Source organism: Antechinus flavipes, chromosome 5 (genome assembly GCF_016432865.1).
Source record: "Antechinus flavipes isolate AdamAnt ecotype Samford, QLD, Australia chromosome 5, AdamAnt_v2, whole genome shotgun sequence".
NCBI lineage: Eukaryota > Metazoa > Chordata > Mammalia > Dasyuromorphia > Dasyuridae > Antechinus > Antechinus flavipes.
The window spans coordinates 83,660,347-83,675,727 of NC_067402.1; the positions used below are offsets into that span (position 1 = coordinate 83,660,347).

At 36.3% G+C, this 15,381-nt stretch overlaps 1 pseudogene; it reads left to right on the forward strand.

Moving 5' to 3' along the window:
• The first annotated feature begins 404 nt into the window (after window positions 1-404).
• On the forward strand, window positions 405-8,713 carry LOC127538554 (U3 small nucleolar RNA-associated protein 14 homolog A-like; annotated as a pseudogene).
• Window positions 8,714-15,381: the final 6,668 nt, after the last annotated feature.

Consider the following 15,381-nt stretch of genomic DNA (forward strand, 5'->3'; position numbering starts at 1 on the left):
TTTATTGGACAACATGTTAGACTTGAAGTCAGGAAGACCTGGGGAAAAAATCCCTCTTCGGACACTCATTTTGTGATGGGGCAAATGACCATCTCTGACAGTTTTCTTAACTATAAAATGGAAATCGTTATATCCTTGGAACCAGTTTTAGATGAGATAGTTGTATATAAGGTATATATACATATATATGTTGATCATTATTTATTGGGCATATTAAAGGGAATATTTGCATTTGCAGAGTTTACTCTCGAGTTAATATGATTAATTGTAGGGTCTACAATTTCATGATATCCTGCTACTTGCCCTAGAAAACCCAAAATCTAGGATTTGTAACTTAAAAGTTTCATTATGCTTGCTACTTAGCTCACCAGAATTGGCATTTAATAGATTTCTTCCAGAGTAAAATGTCGAAGATTAATATGAATTCTGTGCCAGGTGCTCCCAAGTACCACTACCTGCACATTGCACACTGCCAGTGTGCTAGAGAATTCTACCAGAGAAGCCCTCTCTCTTTCACTAATGAAGAGACAGAATATGTCAAGGACACAGCTGTTGTCAGGTGATCTCATGCTGTTTACAGCAAAGCTGTCTTGAGCCATAGGTTAATATATTAATGAGGACTGTGATTGTTCTCTTATATTAGGTAATGCCTATGAATGATTGGGTAAAGAATCGCTTTGCCTTGTTTTCTCCCATAGAGTTAAGATTGATGAGAATGGATTACTTTGCCAAGAGGACTCCAAAATATTACAAGCTCTTATTCGTCTGCAACTTGGATGAGTGCACATCCATTTCTGTGCTCCTATACAGAACCTCTTAAAATGATTCTGGGCTAAAAAACACATTAAATCATCAATTTAATTACATTGAAACTACACACGAGGCTTCTGTCACTAATCTAGTTTAGTTTAATCTTGGCATTTCAGTCTCATCCATTATTTTACTCATACACAAGCTGTTTTAGTCAATTCAATATAATCTGTAATATTTTATATATATGTTTTTCTGTAGAGCCCCTAAGACCTTGACCAAAGAGAATTATGATGATGCCTTGATTAATGAACAATTTACCATTACATACAAATGTATTTTTTTTAATATTGCATGATTTGATTTCACCTCATTAGCACATGTAGGTCTTTTTAACTAAAATGTGTGAATGAGACCATCATTTTGGATTTTATTATGAATCTTAAATCCATTTCTTTAGCATTTTCTATGCTGCATACAGGTCTCTGAGACAGATCATCTGGAAAAAAAGGCAGAAATGCCCTTGGGACTGTGGCACAAAGCTTAAAGAGATAAACATAAAAATCTCAATGCTTACACAGGGTACATTCCCTGGTATCAGTTTAGGGAGAGTGGTTGATTGAGATATGTGGTGTTCTAAAGCAGAAATCAGAACATTCATTTGATTTGAGTTTTTAACATTTATTCCTCCTCTCTTCTTCACACTAAATAAAAAAATCATTCCTGAAATAAAGAAAAAACACTGTGGCAGCTTGCCTTGGATATAACTCTACTATAAATAAAATAATTAAATAAAAATAAAATAAAAAAATAAAAAAAATCCAGCTCTTCCTGTTCATGCTTTTACTCATTCTGTAAATTTTTACTAAGTATCCTCTATATCTAAAAAAATTTGGGACAGGAGACAGAAAGCAAGCAGCATACTGTATAAACAAAACCTCCAGATTTGGAAGTTGTTCTGAGGTTTCTTTCAGATCTTAAGTCTATGATCCTGTGATCCCTAAAATCTGAGTTTCAATGCTGTTTCTGACATATATTCGTGTTTGCAACTTGTGATCCAGTCTCTTAACTTCCCAGCTCCTTAGTACAGTTTCTTCATCTGTAAAATGGGAATAGTATTATTTGTATTAATTATTTCATAGGGCTATTGTGAGGAAAGACCAATGTGTTTTCATGGCAAGAATGTTGTCAGGAGACCTAGATTTAAATCCAAGTCTGTCACTTCCTCCATGAAGCCTTCCCTATTTCCCCCAGCTGTTCCTTCTTTCCTACTTAGTTTATATCACATTTATTATGTGTGTTTTAGATCTTTATTTTTTCCTACTTGGCCATTTATTATTTGGAGCTGATATGTATGTTTTTTCAGTTTTTTCATATAATGCCTTCTATGTCCATGATAGGCACTTAATAAATGTTTGTTGAACTGAATTAAATTCACATCTGCCAGAGCTTGGTCACTTCCAAAATGCTAATATTGCTGTGTAACAGTAATTTCCTACTTCATCCTGGAGTTCCCCACATATTGGTGTTTCTGGGACACACCTTCAGCTCAGACATTCTGTACTGATAGACCAGGCAAATGCCTAGAAATTAAATAATAAAGTTTGTATGTGTACCATTTGTTGACTCTTCATGATTCCATGAACCACAATACAGTAGGCCTTTCTATTCTCTTCTAAAATTTATCCAAACTCATGTACATCACTTCTGTGACATTATCCATCTCATCATCTGCCCTCCCCTTTGCCATTGCCTCCAGTATTTCCCAGCATCAGGGTCTTTTCCAATAAATCCTGTCTTCTCATTTTGCAGCCAAGTATTTAAGCTTCAGCTTCAGTGTTTGTCTTTCCAATGAATAATCTGAATTAATTTGAGTATGGACTGCTTTGATTTTCTTGCAGTCCAAGAGACTCTCAAAAGTCTTTTCCAGTACCACAGTTCAAAAGCGTCAATTCTATAGCATTCTACTTTCCTTATCGTCTAACTCTTACAGCCATACATTACCCCTGGAAAAACCCTAGTTTTAACTACATGAATCTTTGTCTGCAAGGTGATGTCTCTGCTTTTTAATATGTTAAAAAGATTTCCCATAGCTTTCCTTCCAAGAAATAAGCATTTTTTAATTTCATGGTTGCAGTTATCTGCAGTGATCTTTGAAGCCAAGAATATAAATAAGATCTGACATTGCTTCCATTTTTTCTTCCTCTATTTGCCAGGGAGTGATAGGACCAGTTGCCATCTTATCTGACATCATAATGGTATCATTTGTATATCTGAGATTGTTGATACTTCTCTCAGTAATGTCAATTCTGGCTTTTGATTCATCCAGTTTGGCATTTTAGATGGTGTATTTTGCATATAAGAAAAGGTGACAATATACAGCCTTGTCTTTCAATTGTTTTCCCAATCAATTGTTCCATGGTTAGTTCTAATTGTTGTTTTTTGATCCATATTTTAGTTCCTCAGGGAGTAAGCAAAATGATTTGGTACTCCCATCTTTTTGAGGACTTGTTACATTTTGTTGTATTCTACATAGTCAAAGGTTTTTAGTATTGTTGGTGAAGTAGTAGAAGATATTTTTCAGGAACCCCCTTGTTTCCCCATAATCCAGTGAATTTTGTTAGTTTGGTCAGTAGTTCTTCTGCCTCTTTGAAAACTAGACTGATCTTTTGGTAATTCTCAGTTCACATATTTCTGAAGTCTACCTTGCAGATTCTTAAGAACAACCTTTTAGTGTATAGAATTACTGCAATTGTTTATTAAATTTGATTATTCTTTGACATTGTGCTTCTTTAGGGTGGGATGTGAACTGAACTTTTCCAATCCATTGGTTACTGTTGAGTTTTCTAAATTTGCTGGTATATTGAGTGCAGCACTTTAATAATATCATCTTTTAGGATTTTAAATACCTCAGATTTCCATCACTTCCACTAGCCTTAATGTTAGCAATTTTTTTAAGGCCCATTTGACTTCATTCTCTAGGATGAATGGCTCTAAATCAATAAACTATTACAGTTATTAGTAATGGTAAAATTTTTTCTTTTATAGTTTTTTTTTTTGCATCTTCTTGCCACCTTTTATTAGTCTCTTCTATTTCTCTTAAGTCCCTACCATTTTTGTTTTTCATCATGCCCATTTTTGTGTGACCATTTCCTTATATCTCTAATTTTCTGGTAGAGCTAGCCTGTCATTTCTATTCTATTATTTTCTTTTATTTCTTTGAATTGCTCATTTAAGAAAATTTTATCTCTTCTTGTTTTTCTCTGGAATTCTGCATTCAGTTGGGTATGTCTTTCTGACTCTACCTTATCTTTTGCTTTCCTTCTTTCCTTGGATATTTGTAAAGCCTTATCAGACAGTTATTTTGCTTTCATATTCCTTTTTTTTCCTTTGGGATGTTTTTTGTGACTGGCTCCTATACAGTATTATGAATCTCTGTCTATAGTTCTTCAGACAATTCTATCAACTAGCCAAAATCAGCTCCAGGTCTTGTTTTAACTGATTAAATAGAGCCTTTCTACCTTTGACTGAAAATTATATAATCATTTTCATTTCAATATTGACCATCTGGTGATGTTCATGTATAGAGTCATCATTGGATTGTTGAAAAAGAGTATTTATTATGACCAATAAATTATTTTGATAAAACTCTATTAGTCTCTGCTGTTTCATTTTGTACTGCAAGGCCAAATTCATCCATTCCTTTCCATTTAAGTTAACTGATGATACCCAAAAGTTAATCTTTCCATCTCTTGTCTTCTCTAACTTACTTTGGTTCCTAAATCTCATTTCTAGACACATTCATAATGAGCTTCCTTTTAGCTTTGGCCCAGATTCATGTTTTCTGGAGCTATTTGTAGTTGTTCTCTGCAGAGCTCATCTTCTGGTGTCATATCTTTTATTGTTTTGATACAGTCCATGGGGTCTTGGCAAATATATGAAAATAGGTTTGCCATTTCCTTCTTCAGTGGATTACCTTTTGTTAGAATTCCCCACTATGATCTGTCCATTCTGGGTAATTCCACATGGCATAGTTCAGTTTCATTGAACTATATAAGCCCCTCTGTCACAACAAGGAAGTGATCCAGGAGGAGAATTGAAATATACAAAATATTACTGACAGGAAAACTCAAATAATAAAATCTTTCTTAACTCCTCATAAATTAGTGGAAATAATTTCTCCCTTCAGAATATTCCTCCCTCCCCCAATTCTCATGACATTGGGGAAAATGGCACAAATCCTCAACAGGAAATTCAGGGTATTAGAGAGAGGGACTGTCTTGTAGTGCTGTTGCAACAACTCTCTTGGCATTCGCTTTCCTCCTAAAATATGGATTTTAGTCATAATGTATGTTGTTTATTTAATAAATTTAATATTTAATAAATATTTGATAATGTTTTTCTTAAAACTATCAAAAACATAATAGCAAAGATGGTATAATACATTATAGAATATAAGAGTGTAAGAGAGAGTTACTAGGATATGTCAAATTGAATATAAGGACTTTTTTGCTAAGGTTTGGTATGAGTTCCATATAAAAGTCAGATTAGATTACAATTTGGAGTGATAAACACTCATTTCTCTTCATTGTGAGGAACTAGATGAAATACTTTTAAGTCACACTTGTCATTGCTCAGATTAGATGGAATTATAATAGATTTTAAGAAGATCTTTAAGACTAGAATACAGATTCCATCTTATGGAGGGGAAAAAAAGGCTTCCATTTTCATAAGCGAATAAGCATAAAAAAATAACTGTTAGGACATATATGCTTTAACATACTTAACATGTATTGGTCAACCTGCCATCGGGGGGAGGGATGGGAGGAAGGAGGGGAAAAATTGGAACAAAAGATTTGGCAATTGTCAATGCTGTAAAATTACCCATGCATATAACTTGTAAATAAAAAGCTATAATAAAAAAAAGAGAAAGAATAAGCATAAAATGCATAGATGTTAGTCCTCCATAAAGTTCTGTGATTGTATTTCCAACAGGCATCCTAGTGTTATAGGCACTGCAGATAGAGCATTTCAACAATATTTAACAGTTAAATAGAAACTTAACATTGAAATCAATTGAATGACACATTGGAACTTCTTTTGAACTCCAACTTGTGACCATCTTCTTCATATCATCTGTCCTTATTCTTTTTACTTCTCTTCTTCACTTGACTTTATACCTCCTTTAGTTTAAAGGCTTAGAAACATTTCTGTTCTTAGGAGTCATTAGCCCCTTTTTTCTTCTTCCTTTGCGCCACACTTTTTCTACACCACCTTCATCCACTAATTTTCTTGTTGTTTAGTACAGTCTCTAAGGGTTCCCACTATGTCTTCTTTTGATACTTATTTGAAAAGAATTCTAAAAACAATATTTTTTAGGACAATGGTTGATTTTTATTTTTTAATTTGAATGTTATTTTAACAGAAATTTATTGCTAACTAAACTCCATTGGTAAAGCAGCATATAAAACCGACATACTTATCAAGATAATGTGGCCAAAATCAACTTTCGCCAAAATAATAATCTTCCCATTGTACTCACAAATAAGCAATGACCTGATAGCCTGTGAGGGCATATAGTAAGGTTGAGAACAAAAGATGGAGTCAAACTCATTCAGATAACTGACTAAAAGTTCTATTTCTTTTTGCCAATGGATGACCTGAATTATATATTATAAAAGGAATATTAATCCTATTTGCCTGGCTAGTACTAGCATGGCACTCATAAATAAGACATTGCATAAGATCCTTGGGAAGTGGTAATGTATCTGTGATCCATCAGTGTCTAAGTTTTTTGTATCATTATAAAAGTGTGAAGAAGTTATATTCTAGTTGAAGTAGCCAAAGATAAATTATGATGTACTGAGAGAAATTAATACTATATTATTTTATAATAACTAATTATTTAGTGTGACCCATCTTTTTTTCCTGCTACTTTCTGTAAAGCCCTAGCTCCTGCTCCTAAAGGTCATGATTGACTGAGGAGATAGTTCCTAGCCCTCAAGGAGCATATTTGAAAATTTGGGGGCTGGACCTCACCCAACTGGGAGATCTTTTTTCTATTTAGAACATTAACAAAATCCAGTCTGGGTAAACCCATACTTTGGAGAAATAAATCCTTGCCCTTGATCTCCTCCCTTAAAATATAGGGTGACCCAGTCCATGAAGGAGGTCCAGATGCAGATGACTTCTCTTAATTGAGTCTTGTGATCAAGCCACATTGTCTGCAAGAGGAGCTGAAAACTTAGCATACCTCTTCATTAAATGTCCATCAATCAGGGTTGATTTTTCACTTGTCAGGGGAGTCCCTTTTCAGATGAAATTTAATGCTTTTCTGTCCCTTCGTGTGTGTCTGGTTACCAGAGAAATCATTGCCCATCAATTTATTGATTGCCAGCTAGCCTATTAATGCATTGATAATTAATTACCCAGAAACTGTGTCTCTCAGTTTTTCATTCATCTCAGTACTGAACCAGAGGTGTAAATATACAGCCTACAGGCTTCATGCAGCCCATAACACTAGAGTCAAAAACTGAGAGCAGCCCAAACCAGATTAAAATGTAGTTGTAACATTTTTATCAAAATAAATAAAAATATAGTAAAACAGTCAAAGTGTATACAGTCGTCCTTGTGTCTGATTTAGTAACTCCTGTTTCTATTTGAATTCGACACCACTGGTCTAAATTTTCGAGCTTCCATTTGACCTTTTGCTGTCCAAGTATCCCCATGCTCTCTATCGCTTTGTTTAAAAAAAAAAAAAAAAGAATTGTAAGGGTACATCCTGGATCTATATATTATTTTTCCTTAGAACATTTTCATAATGTTTTATTTATTTTTGTTCTCTAGTACTGAGAAGAAATTTGGCAATGTGAAAAGAGAATTAAAGGGCAGCCTGCATAAGGAGTGACCAGCAGCCTGCCAGGATAAACAAGATGCTGGTAGTATAGAGCACCCTTCTGACATTGCACCAGAAATAACGGGTTTTCTGAACTGCTATCCCTTAAGTGCCAGTGAGGATGAGGAAGACAGGGATGGAGAGAGAAAACATCTACAGCTCCTAGAGGCCATTAATGGCCTGGATGGAAAAAAACAGGCAGAAATGGACTGAGCGATCTGAGGGCAGTCTGCAGGTGTCAGAATTCAGTATCAGCACTGAGAGATCCAGGAAAAACTGGCCCTTCTTTTCAGAACTGCTTGAATATAATCAAGACTTCTTCCTCATTGGCCAAAGTGAAAAGACAGCTAAAGACAGTAAAAGACAAGAAGGCTATGGAGTTGCTCCTCAGCAAAGAGAAAACCGAGCAGATCTGTGGAGAATCTGCGTGCAGTGAAACCTCCCAGGCCATGACCAAGTGGGATCCAGTGGTTCTGAAAAACAGGAGAGCACAACAGCTGGGTTTTCCCCTGGAAGAGAAACAAGTACGACTTGTCTCTATTGAGTCCTGGGAGACTGGAAGGCAAGAACTCCCTGGAAGAGGAAATTTTTAATCTCTTCCATAAGAACCAGCTGACACTGAGGGACCTCTACTGACCCCAGAGAAGAAGGCTCCCTCAAAGCCATGAGCCTAGAGGAGGCCAGCAGCTTCAGAGAGCCTAGTTCCTGCAGTCCTACCATGAAGCCAGGGCTCGAAGACAGAAGAAAAGCAAAAGCAAAAAGTTTCATCAGTGCTGAAAAAAAAGAAAGTCAAAGAAGCCCTCAAGCATTTCAAAGGGACTGTCAGTCCTCCTGCCCCATTAAAAGAGCTGGAAAAGAGAAGAGTGGCCAGAATGGTGGAGAGAGTGAGCTTCCATCACCAGGACAAGGGGAAGTGGGCTAAGGCGAGGGCTGCCATGGCCAAGAATGGCTAAAAGACCTGTAAGGAAATCCAGGAACAAAGAATGGACCCAGAACCCTCAGATGCCATCTGATAGTGAACAAGAGAAAGATGCAGGAGATGGAGTGAAGATGGGGACAGGAATTTGAGTCCCTGGATGCAGAGAAGTCATGTCACTCAAGCCAAGGTGTCCAAGATCCCTGAGACTGTTACCAATGAAGAATCTGATAGTGAGGAAGATGAAAAGGTCCTAACAGAGAGAAATCTGTGTTACAGGAACTTAAAAGAGGAAGGTCCTTAGGAAAAGGGTGGGCATCCTCCCGGAGTCACAGAAACAGAGGGTAAAGGAACTTAGAATGCAAGACCATGAGGGCTTGTTAGCTGAAAAAATCAAAAAGGCCAGACAAGACGGAAAGCAAAGTGGGAGGTCAGCTGCCTCAGCCCCAAAGAACTGGCCCAGAGAGAGGGGCTTGTCCCGTTTGAGGAGGAACCCTTGCCCAGAAAAAAGCCAGAGAAAGAAAAGCCAAAGAGAATACAGACACTGTCAGAGAGTCCAGGAATGGAAAAAGGTGCTCATGAACAGGGACTACTTAAATCCCTAGCAGGAGGGCATCCACAGCAGAATCTGGGGAGGTCCAGTTCTTAAGAAGAGGGTCAAGGAGAGAAGCAGGCTTCTCACCAGACTCCCTGATGGTCTCTCAAGGAAAGACAGGAGCTTGCCAAATGTGATTATCAATAAAAAGCTTAACAATCAAGCTGCTGCCCATAAGGTGAATGTGTCTCCATTCTCTTTCAGCCACCACCATCAGTTTGAAAGGACTGGCTAGACTCCGGTGGATTCTATTTGGAACACTCCAAGGGCTTTCCAAAAAATGACTGCTCCTCAAGTTGTGGTTAAGCAGGGTCACATCATCGAATCTATAAAGGTGGGGGATATGAACTTCTAGTGGCTGCCCTTCAATCCTGCAAAGGCAACTACAGCAACTAGTGCATGTGTGTCATAGACCATTAAAGGAAGCTTGAGCATCTATCTACCTTTTGTGGGTAAGGAAACTCCATACTTCTTTATTGTCTCTGCTTGTCCTTAGCTGCTAAAACAAGAAGTTAATCTAGCATGTGGCCCATGCTGTCACCTAATGGAAATAAAGCAGAACTTCCAGTTAAATAAAAGAAAAAATACTAGACTTAAAGCAAGGAAATCTCAATCTTTTTCAATCCCATGGCTTTCAATAAAACTTCCCAGATCCTCTATTTAGTATAAAAGGAAGGAAATTCTGGGGTGTATCTTACATATTTGCGTAAGAAATAACATAAACATTAATTTTTCACAAAGAAAATTTTATTTGGCACATAACTTTTAAAAAATAAATTTGTTAAATATTTGCCAGAACATTATCAAATAAATTAGCAATAACCTTAATTCTATTTCTTGTCAACCAACAGTTTTTATTCATGGTATGGTTTTTGAAAGAGATACCCGCATATCACATTCAGCCTTCAGTTTAGTACTTCCTTTGGATTTTATTAAGATTGTGATAGAGAATCTTCATTTATAGAGATAAGTTGTTGTAAAGGGAATTATATGCTTCTCTTCAGGTGCACCAAAAGTTTTATAACTTCATTTATTGGAAATGAAGTTGGAGTTAATGGTTATTGCAGTGACTGATTAGCTCATTTTTCATTGATTTGTTGCTGATTTTTTTTCCTAGCTTAGTGTGGGAAACGATTTTGTATCCATATTTGTATAATTTCAGTTAGAGCCTGGTTAAAATAAAAATGTAATTTATTTCCCATTGAAGTTCACAGATCCTCTGAAATCCACTCCCAAAGTCTGAATTATTGTAAGATCAAGTAGAGTAATATTTCTCAGTAAAGCACTTTATAATATAAGTATGAGTCATCTTCCTGAGTTCAAATCTGTCCTCAGTCACTCACTAGCTGTATGACCCTGGGCAAGTTATTTACCCCTGTTTTTCTTAATTTCTTCATCTATAAAATGAACTGCAGAATGAAATGGTGAACCACTCTAGCATCTTTGCTAGGAAAACCCAAATGGGGGTCATGGAGATTTGGACATAACCAAAAACAACTAACAGAAATATGTTTTAACTGCAATATGGCATAATGGAGATGGCTAACCTTTGATTCAGGAAGACCAGGGTTCAAGTCTTATGTCTGATACAGAGACTGTATGATCTTGGGAGTGTCCTAACCTTTCAGTGCCTTAGCTCACCGAGGCTCTAAGTTATCATTAGGTTGTCTTAGCTGCATCAAATTATGTAAACAAACATGAGTGGGAAGTATGGACTTTTATAGCTAAATCTTATACCCATTTATCCTCTGTTATTATTAGATGGAGGAGACTATAAGGGGAAGAAGACCTAGAAGAGTAAGGGAATTCTTAAATACAGAAGAGAGAAAAACATATGATCCCAGAGGTCTTGACCTTCGTCAGATGAGGAATTTGAAATGGCATCTTATTTAGCATTATAAAGATAGCATGGCTTAGTAATATAGAAAAACAAGGATCTGGGTTCTTCAAATTGTGTCCTAATAGGATTCTGGAAACGTGAACATGATTGTCCCTTTACATGAGATGGAATCATCTCCCAAATTCACGGAGGAATATTTGAGCTGAATGAAGATGCCCCTGTGATCTTATGTATGTGCTTTCAGTACTGTAGCTCTGCTCCTGCTTGGAAGCTGGCCCACTGTTCAGGGCTTATAGTTGTTCTGCTTTTAAACGCTGCTTTGCTGATGAGTGCCTGGCAGAATTGCCCCTACCTTGTTTGGGGGGGGCGGTGGATGAAGAAGAGAGGCGACAGAAGAAAGGTCCCCTCTTTGCAAAGAGTTGTGTAGGCAACTAGCCACAGGGAGCCCATTCTTCCTTTGACTAACTACAAGTTTAGGCAAAGAGATCACTTCAGCAAAAAGAATGGAAGAATTTCTCTATTTTGGGAGGTAAATCAAGCTGACACATCAATTTGGGATGAAAGAAATCCTTGAAGTTTCTTGTAAGTGCCCCTGAACAACACTGGATTCTTAAAAATAGAACAAAAAGACAAACCTGTTCTTTTTTTGTAAAGAGACAGAAGATGAATATCTAAGTATGTCAGATACTGATCATCAGACTTTTTAAGTTACCATTAGACTTGTTGATAAGCCTAAGCCTCAAAGATATTAAAGTTTCCCTAAAATCCATTTATTTTCTTAATGTGCCTGGGAGGCATTTAATGAATTTGATTTTAATTTAACAGAACATCCATGATTTCAGAATAAATTCTGCCCTTTTTAATTATGAAAATTAACTTGATTTGTATCCTTTAGATTTTCTAATGCTTCTGGAAAAAGTCTCAGAAAATATATAGTCTATGGCTTCTTATCAATACTTTAATTGAACAAAGTGATCATGTAAACTCCAAGAGAGAAAAATAATTCCTAACTTAATTTTGGATCTCTGTAAGCTAGAACATTTCATTGTATGTTGGCTGACTTGATAATCATTTAGCTAATGAACTGGATTCTATCCTCCAAAAATTAATATGAATTGAGTTTCTGAGGTATCACAAATGGCAAAGGTGAAATCACATAGAATCATAAAATCTCAAGAAGCAGAAGTGATCTCAAACATTTCCAACATATTATCCATCTACTGGTTTAACATGGAGTATAACTGGGGTGTTTTCATGATGGAGGATATAATCTGGATTAGAACTGGGAGAGACAAACGGGTCACTGAATCCAACTGTCTCATTTTACCAGCAGAGGGAGCAGGGAAGGGACTTGTCCAGGTTAACACACGCGTAATTGGCCAAAGCATGATTCTATTTCAGGGTCACTGCACTATCCTTTGCACTGATCTCCCTGCTACCATTGGTTGGGATCTTTAGGAAAAGAAACAGGTTACATCCTGAATCAAATGAAGCCTGAAGGCAAGGTCTGGATATATTTTTCCCCTCAATAGTATTTTGTTTTTCCAAATGTTTTCAACATTCATTTCTGTAAGATTTTGTGTTACAAATCTTTTTCTTCCTTCCCTTCCAAGATGGCAAGCAATTGATACAGTTTACAAATGTACAATTCTTCTAAATCCTTATTTGTCATGTTGTACAAGAAAAATCAGTCTGCATAATTTTTAGATATATCTTTCAGCTCTATGATTCTTTGATCCTAGAATTGTGCAACAAGGAAGACCAGGTAGGCTCACAAGGTACAATAAATCCTTTTCCCTCTTATGTCCCTTTGACAGGTATGAATTCTCCTTGTCCCATGACATTGCCTCACTGATTTGCCTCATAACTTTGTTCAGGCTGATTCAAGTTTACTGCTAATCACATACATGGGTTAGCCCTTGGGATTAATCTAACAAAAGAAGTTTAAATGCCATGATAGTCTAGGAAAAAAACCAAAGCTCTAGCCTTCTGGGCCTTAGTGATCTATCTGGCTAGTGGTTAGATATCAGTATTTGGATAGTGATATATCAGACTATCTCTGATGCCTCTTGAGTCATCTAGATGGCATTGGGCCCAGAGACAGGAAAATCTGAGTTCTGTTATAATCTCAGACATCTGTTAATGTGCCAGTACCAAAGCAGGAGTATTTTCTTTGGATCATTTTCCTTGCCCACCAATATTTTCCTTGCTGGAAAGTAAGGACAGATTCTAATTATTGGGAAGATTTTCATAAACATCAAACATCTTTGTATCTTTTTGCAACTTCTATTTATTGTGTTGTGCCAAAGTTCCCTTTTTAATGTCGTGACCCAGTTTCTCCTTGGTCTCAGTATTTCTCTCCATTTAATAAACTCTAATCTCTTGTCTTGCTCAGTTTCTTCAGCATTACAATTGTTCCCAATTTTGTCCTCTGGGTAGGGAATCCCAGCCCCTGTTGTCCATCCTTAAGATCAACTCTTCATTTTGTAAAAGAGAAAATTTAAGTCTAGAGTTAAGTGGCTTGCTCAGGGAGTAATAAGAGGTAAAGTCAGGATTCAAACTTGGGTCTTCTTACTCAAGACCCAGTTTTCTTTTTGTTCTGTGTCCTTAGGTAGCCTTTGAGATGCGGAAGACACCTAACCTGTCTGCTCTAAACTTGGTCTTTTCAGGCTAACTAACGTCTGCTCCTTTCCCTTATTCGTACAGGGCAGAATCTTTTTTTTTTTTTTTTTTTAAAGCTTTTTATTTTCAAAACACATGCACAGATAATTTTCAACACTGACCCTTGCATAGCTTTGTGTTTCAGATTTTCCCCTTCTTCCCTCCATCCCCACCCCTAGATGGCAAGCAATCCAATATATGTTATAGATGTTAAAATATATCTTAAATCTAATATGTGTAAACATATTTGTACAATTCTCTTGCTGCACAAGAAAAATCAGATCAAAAAGGAAAGATGAGTAAGAAAACAAAATGCAAGTGAACAACATTAAAAAGAGTGAAAATACTATGTTGTGCTCCACACTCAGTCCCCACAGTCCTCTCTCTGGATATATGGCTCTCATCATCACAAGACTTATCAATCATCTCACTGTTGGAAGGAGTCACATTCATCAGAATTAATTATCATATAATCTTGTTGCCGTGGACAGTGATCTCCTGGTTCTGCTCATTTCACTTAGCATCGGTTCAGATAACTCTCCCCAGGTGTTTCTAAAATCATCCTCCTGATCATTTCTTACAAAACAATAATATTACATAATATCCATATACTATAACTTATTCAGCCATTCTCCAACTGATGAGCATCCACTCATGGGGCAGAATCTTGAGGTCCCTCACTATTGTGTTTACTGTCTCTAGACATGTCAGCTCATCCAGGAGAGAATTTTAAAGAAGACAAGATTTAGTCCTTGCTCTTTTACCACTGCCCTTTTCATTGATAAGATTACCAGAGCCATTTTATTGGTCTTCTATTTCCAAAGCAAAGTCTTTTAAGATCAAAGGCTCATTAACTTAGCAAGTAAAATTGTTTTAGTAATCTAGCCTCTTTGGAACATACTTTCCCCATCAAGCACCCATCCCACTAATACCACAGGGTGAATAGAAATATAAAGACAACTGCAAAAAAAAAAAAATCATTAAATGCTTACTATGTACATGATATTCTGCTAGGTACTGGGTATATAAAAATGAAATAATAGTTCCTGATCATAAGGAGTTTACTGTCTAATATAAGAGAAAAGACAAGGGCAAAGGGAAGAGAACAAATATTTATTAAATGACTATTAAATGACTCTACTAAGCATTTTACAAATATTATCTCATTCTAAATACACAAATGACTTATACATGTAGGATATGATTGTATATTAGCAACCACCTACTATGTGCTTAGCATCTGTCATACATATGACATTTATATAAGAATGGTCTATGCAAATATTGAGTGTATCCTTGATAAAAAATATGCTTTCCATAGCAAATCACTTCTTCACAGATGCACAAATGATTCAAGAGTAAGATACTCATATTAATAGTTTGTTGATTACTGAAAAAAGGATATGATAGATTAATGTGAAATTTTAAAGGTATTCTATCTTGGTTCTTTTAAATAAGAAATACCCTTCCATTATCATGAATCCCAAGTAGGAATGATATTATATTTCTTTTAGTGGACTTGTAATTTCATTGGCATAGGGAGCTCCTGGTAAGATATTTTCTCTAGAGTGCTGATAAACAGCAGCAACATCTGCTGGGCAAATGATAGACTTGGGAAGTTGCCTGGGAGCACAGAAGTTCAGGGTAATATAGTCAGTATGCTTGAGGGTCTCTATCCATTAGGCATACTATCCAATGAAAGAGTTTGCCTCCTAATGTTGATA